Genomic DNA, 11,003 nt, shown 5'->3' with positions numbered 1-11,003 from the left:
GGAATGTTTCTCTTAAACATGTGTAAATCACACATTTAGTCATGCTCCAGGCAGGAGCCCCTACCAAGGGGTCCAAGGGGAGGGAGGCAAAGGATATTAAATACTAGTCCAGCAGTGTGTTAATGAAACATTTACACAAGCATTTTGTGTGGTTATAATAAAAAGGGGGACCTCTTTCACGGCACCCTTTCATTACTTAGCACAATCTTTAAGAGGATTAATGTTGGGGGAGGTAGGGGTAAGAATGTGCTTATCAGTTGAGTCTCAGGATCAGTAATGCCGAGTTCTTAATAGATTGCCTCTGGATTTGGGATTACTGCCGTGCAAATTCTTCCAGGCTTTCAATAGAATAGAGAGCAGTTTGTTTTCTCCCCTCCGATGCGGAGAGCTATTGACCTCATGATGAAATGACCTGGTTTATCTATTTATTTATTTACCTCAGTTTATTCATATTCCTCCTTCCTCTCCTCTGTCACTTCAAACAGACAGACTTATTTATTTATTTAGGCTCCTGGTGGCTGATGCATCAATATACGCATTCATGCCACTGTTACTCTGATTAAGAAGCAGCTAAGGAAGCAAGTTTAATAGCAACCAACTGACTTTTATGACGTTCATATCAAGAAAAGGAAGTTACTGAGAAGACAGATGTACATTTTAGAAGTTGTTCGTTCTCTGCATCTCATTTTCTGAAAGGTTTCCAAACAGCTCAGTTAAACTACATATTTTGGAGGACACTGAAGCTTGTAAGTGGCCCTTTTATTTTTCTGGGGAGTTAGAGGCAGCTTTTGTTGGCAGTCTCCTGAAAGAGTACAGCACTGATGGATCATGCTGCCTGAGGTCCCGTGGCTTCCCACTATTTTTAGCACAAGAAAGATGTTAGTTGAAACAGTGTACAATGGACTAATCAGCCATAATAGAACTCACACTGTTTTTTACTTCACATTGCACTTATTATGTGCCTTGAATGTAAACAGCTCTTTGCTCTGACAAAGATGGCAGCTTGCCATGGTGGGATTCAGTCTTCTCTAAAGCTCAGTAAACATTGAATAGAAACAAGCCTGAGGACTCTGAAAAAGCAATTGTTTGAATGTATGTCACTTGCAGCCTTAGACAAAATTATTTTTGTTCCTTCCATCCTTTACTCTCCACCTCCTTCCTCAAATTAGCAAGCATTCACATACACCAGTTATCTGTGTATGAAAAATTATTTCGATCATTTCTCCACCCACCTTTAAAGAATCAGAAAATCACATTTTACATAAAAGGCTTGAATGATGACACCCTGTACAATTTACACTCATTGTGAAACATGTGCAACTTAATGTAATGATATAAAGCTTGATCACGTAAGTAAATTGAAGTCTCTTTAAAGTATGATAAGAGAGATTCCGATTCTATTTAAAATTATACCCAACACCAAAAGGAAGGTTATTTTTTTGTACCATCTGTATCTGCCATTAGCAGATTCAATAGTTTGCTCTCAAAACAGATTTAGAGCAATTTACTATAAATTGTTGTTGGCCAGCCTTCCTACATTGTTATCATCCCATGATTTTCCAGCCATGTTGGCTTATTTAAAAGTATTTTGAATTATGATCACAGTAATACATGCCTATGACATAAACAATCAAATAGCAGAAGAGGGTTTATAAAGAAAACTATCCCTTTCCCACACAGCCCTTTCCATGCTCAGGCCCATTTCCAGCAACAATTTTTAACCTTTTTGGTTTTTTAGCTCTTCTGGGAATTACCTTCTAAACTCTAAATGAATAACAGGCTTATAATGGTTATTCTTGACTCATTCAACGAATGAGTCAACAAATATTCATTGTGTGGTAGGAATGTAAATTGGTGCAGCCACTGTGGTAAACAGTATGGAGGTTTCTCAAAAAACTGAAACTAGAACCATCATATGACCCAGCAATTCCACTCCTGGGTATATGTCCGAAAAAAACAAAAACACTCATTTGAAGAGATATTTGCACCCCATGTTAGTAGCTGCATTAGTTACAATTGCCAAGATATGGAAGCAGTCTAAGTGTCCATGAATAAATGAATGGATAAAGAAGATGTAGTACATATATACAATGGAATGCTACTCAGTCATAAAAACGAATGAAATTTTGCCATTTGCAGCAACATGGATGGACCTGGAGAGCATCAATCTAAGTGAAATAAGTCAGATAGAGAAAGACAAATACTGTATGATATCACTTATATGTGGAATCTAAAAAATACAACAAACTAGTGAATATAACAAAAAAGAAGCAGACTCACAGATATAGAGAACAAACTGGTGGTGACCAGTGGCGAGAAGGAAAGGGGGAGGGGCAATATATGAGTAGGGGATTAAGAGGTACAAATTACTATGTATAAAATAAGTCAAATACAAGGATATATTGTACAACATGGTGAATATAGCCAATATTTTATAATAACTATAAATGGAGTATAACCTTTAAAAACTGTGAATCACTACATTGTCCACCTGTAACTTATATAAAATTGTATAGTAACTATACTTTAATTAAAAAAAACCCAAGTATTCATTGTGTGCCCACTATCTGTCAAGCTCTCTTCTAAGACTGAGATACAAGAGTAAACAAAACAGACAAAAGTTCCTGTTCTCATGGAGCTTATATTCTATTAGGGTGGTGATGAGGAGAGTTAAGTAACAACATCCATGAACAATTTCTATAGTATATTCAAAAGTTAAAACTGCTACTGAATAAAAGAAATGGGAAAGGTAGGCAAAGGGAGCACTGAGGAGGAGAGGTGGTTTGCAGTTTAAAATAAGGTGGTCATTCCATCTAGAGGGGTGGGATAGGGAGGGGGGGAGGGAGGTGCGAGAGGGAGGGGATATATGTATACATATAGCTGATTCACTTTGTAATACAGCGGAAACTAACACAACATTGTAAAGCAATTATACTCCAATAAAGATGTTAAAAAAAAAATAAATAAATAAAATAAAATAAGGTGGTCAGTGATGACCTAACTGAGAATGTGATATTTGAGCAAAGACATGATGGAGGCAATTCAGTAATCCATGAGAATATCTCAAAGGAGAGTGAACGGCAAGTGCAAAGGCCCTGAGGCAGGAACATGCCCCTGCAAATGATACAAATTAACTTATTTACAAAACAGAAATAAAGTCACAGATGTAGAAAACAAACTTATGGTTACCAAGGTGGAAAGGGTGGGGGAGAGGGATAAGTTAAGAGCTTGAGATTAACACACACATACCGTTATATATAAAATAGATAACCAACAAGGACCTACTTTACAGCACAGAGAACTCTACCCAATACTCTGTAATAACCTACATGGGAAAAGAATCTGAAAAAGAGTGGATATGTGTATATGTATAACTGATTCACTTTGCTATACACCTGAAACTAACACATTATAAATCAACTAGAGTAAGTCCCCTACATACGAATGAGTTTCATTCTGAGAGCACATGTATAAGCCCAGTTCATTCCTAAGTCCAACAAAGTTACCAGAGGTACCCAACTAATACAATCGGCTATATATACTGTACTGTAATAGGTTTATAATACTTTTTACACAAATAATACCAAAACAAAGACAAAACATAAACAGTTTTAATCTTACAGTACAGTACCTTGAAAAGTACAGTAGTACAGTACAACAGCTGGCATACAGGGGCTGAACAGGCAAGAAGAGTTACTGATGGGATGAGGGAGAGAAGGTGGGAGATGGTAGAGCTAAAGGACAGTCAGCAACAGGAGACAGAGGGCAAGGTGCAATTTCACTCACACCTGACGTTGATGGAACTTTGCATGTTCACATCTTTGAAAGTTCGCAACTTGAAGGTTCATATGTAGGGGGCTTACTGTATACGCCAATAAAAATTATTAAAAAAAAAAAAAAGAAATAAACAGCAAGGAGACCAGCTTGGCTGAAGCGGAGTGAACAAAGAAGACCGTGAGATGGGGCCTGTGAAGGAAAGCGATTGGGAGGTCAATCATGTAAGGACCCCACTGAATTTTACCCAGCAAGAGATGGAAGTTACAGGAAGAATTTGAGTGGAGAATTGATTAAATAGTATCTAAGTTTTTGCTCTATTGAGGAAAGGATGTACGCAGACAAGAATGGAAGCAGGAAATTGTTTTGGAATGTCTATGGTGATCCAAATAAAAAGAGAAAACTCAGAATGGGCTAATGGCAGGGGAAGGGGTAAAGTGGTCAGATTCTGGGTGTACATTGAAGCGTACATGATTTCCTGACAAATTGGATTTTATAGAATGTAAGAGAAAGACTTTGCCTGAGCTACTATAAGGAAGGGGTGGCCCTTAACGGAGATAAGAGAGACTGAGGTAGAGTGGGTTTTGGGAGGAAGATGTGGTTATGGACATGTTCAGTGTGAGATGCCTTTTAGACTTTGAAGTGATGATAACCAATAGACAAGCAGAAGTAAGAAGCTGGAGTTCTGGGGTGAGATCTATAGTATACATTTGCATTTTTGGTCACTAGCATATATATAGTATTTAAGGTCATATGACTGGATGAACTCACTAAGGGAATGAGACTAAAAAGCAAAGTCCCAAGACTGAGCCCTGGAACCCTCCTGCAATAAAAGGTTAGATAATGAGGAGAAACCTGAAAAGAAAATGGAAAGAAGTGAGGTGGAAAGAAGTGAGGTAGGAAGAAAACCAGGAGAATACGGAAGAAAGGAAAGTAGAAAAGTAGACTAATAAATTCATAACAGGCTCACATGATTCACAGTAATATACCCATGTTAGAGAAAGAATTATGAAGAGAATGGAGATCTTGCAACCAAATAAAAGGTAGCACTAAAAATATTATATGAATAGCTTTTATTCAATGATAAATAATCGTATGAATAATGTTTCATTAAACATTAGAAGCATTCCCTTTAGAGCAGGGTTCCCCAACCCCCAGGCCACAGACCAGTACAGGTCCATGGCCTGTTAGGAACCAGGACACAGCAGGAGGTGAGTGGCAGGTGAGCGAGCGAAGCTTCATCTGTATTTACAGCCGCTCCCCATTGTTCGCATTACCGCGTGAGCTCCTCCTCCTGTCAAGATCAGCGGCGGCATTAGATTCTCATAGGAGCGCGAACCCTACTGTGAACTGCACACGCAAGGGATCTAGGTTGTGTGCTCCTTAAGAGAATCTAATGCCTGATGATCTGAGATGGAGCTGGGGCAGTGATGCTAGTGCTGGGGAGCGGCTGCAAACACAGATTACCATTAGCAGAGAGGTTTGACTGCACAGAGACCATAATAAATCAATTGCTTGCACACTCATATCAAAACCTTATCAGTGTGTGGCAAGTGAAAACAAGCTCACACTGATTCTGCATTATGGTGAGTTGTATAATTATTTCATTATATATTACAATGTAATACTAATAGAAATAAAGTGCACAATAAATGTAATGAGCATGAATCATCCCAAAACCATCCCCTCCCCACCCCGTCCATGGGAAAAATTGTCTTCCACGAAATCAGTCCCTGGTGCCACAAAGGCTGGGAACTGCTGCTCTAGAGTTTAGAATCAGTATTCTAAAACTGTCTGGAATAAAAGAAAATATATGTAAGATAACATTGCTATGTACTAGTAATAATCACTTTTAAGTATTATGAAACTCAACATCAGCAGAGACTATATATACCAAAGAGTAGCTTTAACAAAGAATGTGAAAGATGCGAATGGATAATATCACAATACTGTTTTGAGAGGTATAAAAGTTAAAAAGATTTAATAGAGATACACGTTTATTTGATTATGAACTGTAAGACTGGATATTGGAAAAATGTCGATTTCCCCTAAATGTGTGGGTTTATTATAATTCAAAACAGAATTTTGATGGGCAAATTTTGGGTACAATAATGATCAAAAGAGCACTATTTGTAATAGCCATCAAACTATAAACAATTCAAATGTCCATAAATAAGTAAACAAACAAATAGTATGTTCATTTAATGGAATAATATATAGCAATGAGAATGAATGAGTTCTAACTATAGACAACGATGGCGATGAATCTCAGTAATATAATACTGAGCAAAATAAGGCAGACACTAAAGAGTATGTACTTTATGATTCCCTTTATATAAAGTTCTGAAACAGATAAAAGTAATGTAAGATTCCCAGAAGTTTTGGAAGGGAATCTTTAGCTCTGGTGATGTTTCATTTCTTGATTTTTTGGCTGCTGGTTACATATTGTGTCCATTTTGTAAAAATTCGTTGAAATTACATTTGTAATTTGTGTACTTTTTATATGAGTATTTGACTTTGATAAAACTTTAAAAATACCAATAGTTTTAAAAAATTGGACATACTGATTTAACCATTTGCTTGTAATTGCAGACAATAAAAAAGTAGCTTCTAGTTTGTTCAGAAAGGAAAGTAATAATGAAAAACTGTATAAAATATATAAAAAATCAGAAATGAGTGGAACATTCTGGCAACAGCTAAGGATCAATGGACAGAATACAACATTTGGTTGAGAGGAAAAATAATTCAGTAGGGGAAAGGCATGATCAATAAATGATGTTGCATTTTCAAACCTCCCTATGCGACTGGGTACAACCATGTGATCAGATTTTAGCTAATGGGATATAAGTGAAATTGAAAAATACCACTTCCAAGTCTTGCTGCTCAAAGGATTGGGCTTCTGGTCCTTCTCTCCTGTCCTTCTAATTTAGAGAAGGTCAGATTTAAACAATTGCCTGAGACGCAGCTGTTTAAATGGGAGCCGCTGGTCAAGAATAGCAGAATCACCTTCCTAGGCCTGGCCTGTTAACTGTACAAGAAGTAAACTTCTAGCTTGTTAAGAATAAGCAAACAAACAAAAAATACAAATAAAGCTGCAAGTGCTGGCTGTTCCTTTAGGAATATATCAGTTACCTATTGCTGTATAACCAATTACACCTAAATGTAAGAGCTGAAATCTACAAACATATATCATAATTTCTTTGAATAAGCAATCTGGGGAGCAACTTAACTGGGTACATTTCACTCAATCAAGATCCCTCATGAGGTTTCAGTTGAGCTCTCAGATGGAGCTTCAGTTATGATCCAGACTCAGCTGGGCCTGAAGGACCTGCTTCCAAGCTCAGTCACTTGGTGGCTGGCAGGCTTCACCTCGTCACAGGCTGTTGGCTAGACAGTCTGAGCTCCTCTTGTTCTATTGGTTTGAGGGCCTGAGCTCCTCGCCACCTCGCGTGGTTCTCCCATAGGGCTGCTTGCAATAGGCTGCTTCCTCCCCGTCAGTGTAATAAGTGAGCCAAGAGAAAGGGCGAGAGAGAGCTCAAGACAGGACCTGCAGTTATTTATAATCTAATATTGAGCTACTGAGTCCAGCCCACACTCAAGGGGAGGGGGTGACGCAAAGGCATAAAAGACAAGAGGCAGAGATATTCAGTGCCACCTACCACAGGAAGAAAAATCAGGTTAGATCCTCACTTAACACCACACCAAAATAATTTGCAGATGCATACAAAATTGAAATATAAGAAGTCAAGTCCTTCTTAAAAATAGAACCAAGTCTATGCGAATGTTTCTCTAGTATCAGGATGGGAAGAACAGCTAAGCTTAAAAGCATGGTAGCTCCTGTCACAGGCTGGGTTTTCTAGGAAGCAGACACTGAAATGGGTTAGAAGGTGAAAGCCTTACTGGTAGGCAACAGTGTGAAAGGTAGAGAGGAGGAAGCAGGATCGGGCAGGGAATGTGGATCTGAAAGAAGTCGGTTAGCCCCAAGGGGAGCTCCGGAGCCAAGATTTCCCATTAGATCAGTCCCAGTCTGGGTAGACCAGCTAGGCCCTTGAACAAGTTTCTTGTTCTATATATGGTTAGGGCTGCCTTGAGATCAAGAGCAATCATGGCATGAAAGCTGAGGAAGATCAAGAAGGAACTTATAGCTGGAGGTTGTCCACCAGCTGTACCATTTAACTGGGCAACAAGTCCATTTTTGAAGATCTGAGCTGAGCGTCTAGGTCTCTGCCACAGTCTACCCCTTGCGGCATTTAGACACAGCGCTTCAAACACTTGTGCAGAGCAGCTCCTTAGGGCTGGAATGGGCTTCTTTTCCTGAGGAGGAACTGCCCTCAGGCTCCTGCTCTAGGCCAAAAATACCCATTAGAGGGATCATGCACTGGGCAGAAATGGCCAAGCTTCAGTGCCTCTTTACTGGCTGAAGACGATCCTGAAAATAGTGGGCCCTCAGCTCAAAAGCGGAGGCAAAACCTAAAAGGCTAACAGCTAGCGGCTGAAGCGAAGCACACGCCTGGTCACGTGGCAGGGAGTCCTTTCTACGAGGGCAGTCTGAGCAACACACAGTCACAAAAGAATATATCAAAACAATTTTTTTTACTTCACAAAAACATAATCCTCAACATGCAAATATATAAAACATAACAGGAAAAAACCCATGACATGTTAATATCATAATTTCATAAAAGGCGAACGCCCTATCAGAACATCAGTCTTTAGTAGAGTCCATAGTGTATGTACTGTATATGATGAATTTAACATATTGTTAAACACTTAAGACATAAGGGAATACTTAGAACAAAGCTCTCAAACCCAAGTAAGTATAATTAACTAATAGATATGAACAAATATTCAGCTGGCCTCACAAGTAGTCAAATGAACGCAATAAAGTTTTATTAAAGCAATAAAAAAGTTTTGGCAGCCTATCGAATTTCCAATTTTTTTAGTAAATGATTTAGTTTTGGCAAATGAGCTTTAAGTTAGACATTTGCACATGCCTGGCAGGAGTGTCAATTCATAGTTCTGTAAATCAATTTGGCATCAGGTTTTAGGAGTTGTAAAAACAAATCCTTTTACTCAGTAATTCTACTTCAAGAGTTTATCATCTCTGCTGTGTCTCAGAGGCAAGCAACTGCTTCAAGACAGAGCTGAACATCTCTTTCCCAACCATGGCCTGCCAGAAACTCACTGAAGTGGACAACAAAGGCAAACTCTGAGCCTCCTATGAAAAGCGTTTAGCCACAGAAGCTGCTGCAGATGCTCTGGGTGAAGAAGGGAAGGGCTATGTGGCTGGAATCAGTGGTGGGGATGACAAACCAGGTTTCCCCACAAAGCACGGTAGACTAGGAGGACTAGAGAAAGCAAGCACAAATCCGTTCAGGGGATGCACTGTGGATGCCAATCTGAGTGTTCTCAACTCGGTTACTATTTTAACCAATAATAACCATTGGAAAAAGATATTCTTGCACTCACTGATACTACTGTGCATCATCACCTGGGGCCCAAAAGAGCTAGCTGAACCCACAAACTTTCCAATCTCTCTAAAGAAGATGATGTCTGCCAGTATGCTGTGCAAAGCTCCTGACCAGAGAAGGTACGAAACCTCGGTGCCCAAGACTCAGCGTTACGTTATTCCCTGTGTCCTGCAACACCAAAGTCGGCTTGTTGCTCTGAAGAAACAGGGTACTAAGAAAAATTAGGAAGAGGCCACAGAATATGCTAACCATTGGCCCAGAGGATGAAGGATATCAAAGAAAAACTCCAGGAACAGACTGCCAAGAGATGGAGGCTGTCCTGTCCGACAGCTTCTACCTCTAAGTTTAAGTCCAGTCAAAAACAAGGTTTTCTAAGAGTAAGAAATAAATAAGGTCAGACTTAAAAAAAAGAAAAAAGTTTATCTTAAGGAAATAATCAGAAATGTGGACAAAGATTTACACATAAAGATATTCATCTTAGCATTATTTGTTATATCAAAAGCCAGAAGCAACCCAAGGGCTCAAACTTAGGAAAAGTGTTAGATAAACTACATTGTATCTGTAGGATAGTGTGTCGTGCAACCATTAAAATGAAAATGGGTGATGAAGCTTTAATGTCAAAAGATAATGCTTATGATGGACGTGTTAAATGAAAATAAAAAGAATTGCATATATAGCGTTACCCCAAGTATGTAAAAATCCATAATAAGATGCGTAGAAGAAGATATGCCAAAACTATAAACATGGATTTGATTATCTTTGGTTGGGTGATTTTATTTTCTTTTTACTTTCAATTTTTACAAAATAAACATTCTTGGAGTCGTCTCAAGAGACAATTGCAAGCTTTCCTTGTCCTTAGAGAAAGGGCTGGGTCACGTGCTTCTCCCTGTGTGCCTCCTGCACTTTCTCAGTGCACACCCCTCTCTTAGCATTTCCTCATGGTGCTCAAGTTTTCTGTGCATATATCTGCCATGCAGTCCTGACACTAATGATGTGGAGTTGGGTCAGATTTCACAGGTCAAGAGCACAGTGCTCTACAACATACCCCTCACTTCAGACACCAGCTGCAAGCTCTAGAGTTCTCAGGCCACTCACACTTCTGACCAACCGGCTACGAATCTGGAGCTTCCCACTACCTCCCCAGGTTCTGTAATTGGCTAGAATGACTCAGAGAATTCAGGAAAGCATTATACTTAGGATTATAATTTTATCATAGAGCACACAAATTAGAACCAGCCAAATGAAGAGACACACAGGGTGAGGTCTGAGAGGATCCCAAACAAAAATGTTCCCTGTCCTCAGGATGTATGACCCTCCTGGCACGTTGATCAGTATCACTAACCTGGAAGCTCACCAGAGCTTCAGATATACAGAGTTTTTACTGGGGTTTCATGACATAGGTTTGATTGATTGAATCATTGGCCATGTGATTAAACTCAATCTTGAGCCCCCGTCCCCTTCTCAGATCTTGGACTTATAAATGCATGGCTCAAAACCTTAACCCTCTAATCATGCAGTATGGTCTCTCCAGCATGGAAGCCCCATCCTGAAATTATCTAGGGGCTCACCAGGAGTCACCTCATTGGCATAAATTCCAGTGTGGTCCAAGGGACCCACGATGAATAACAAAGACACTCCTTTCATTTTGGAAATTCCAAGGATTTAGAGGCTCCCTCCTAGGAAGTGGGGCAAAGTTCAGCCGAATTCTTTCTCACACAACAGTATCTGTCTCACCCATTGGCTATGGTGTCCAATATG

At 39.4% G+C, this 11,003-nt stretch overlaps 1 pseudogene; it reads left to right on the top strand.

The window, feature by feature from the left end:
- The first annotated feature begins 6,029 nt into the window (after nucleotides 1-6,029).
- LOC113617638 (40S ribosomal protein S6 pseudogene) lies at nucleotides 6,030-9,637 on the top strand (annotated as a pseudogene).
- Nucleotides 9,638-11,003: the final 1,366 nt, after the last annotated feature.

This window comes from Aethalodelphis obliquidens, unplaced genomic scaffold, assembly GCF_003676395.1.
Source record: "Aethalodelphis obliquidens isolate GAN/ISIS:26980383/991018 unplaced genomic scaffold, ASM367639v1 scaffold4, whole genome shotgun sequence".
Classification (NCBI taxonomy): domain Eukaryota; kingdom Metazoa; phylum Chordata; class Mammalia; order Artiodactyla; family Delphinidae; genus Aethalodelphis; species Aethalodelphis obliquidens.
Note: the sequence above shows the minus strand (reverse complement) of the source record. Positions and strands in the feature narration are given on the sequence as shown.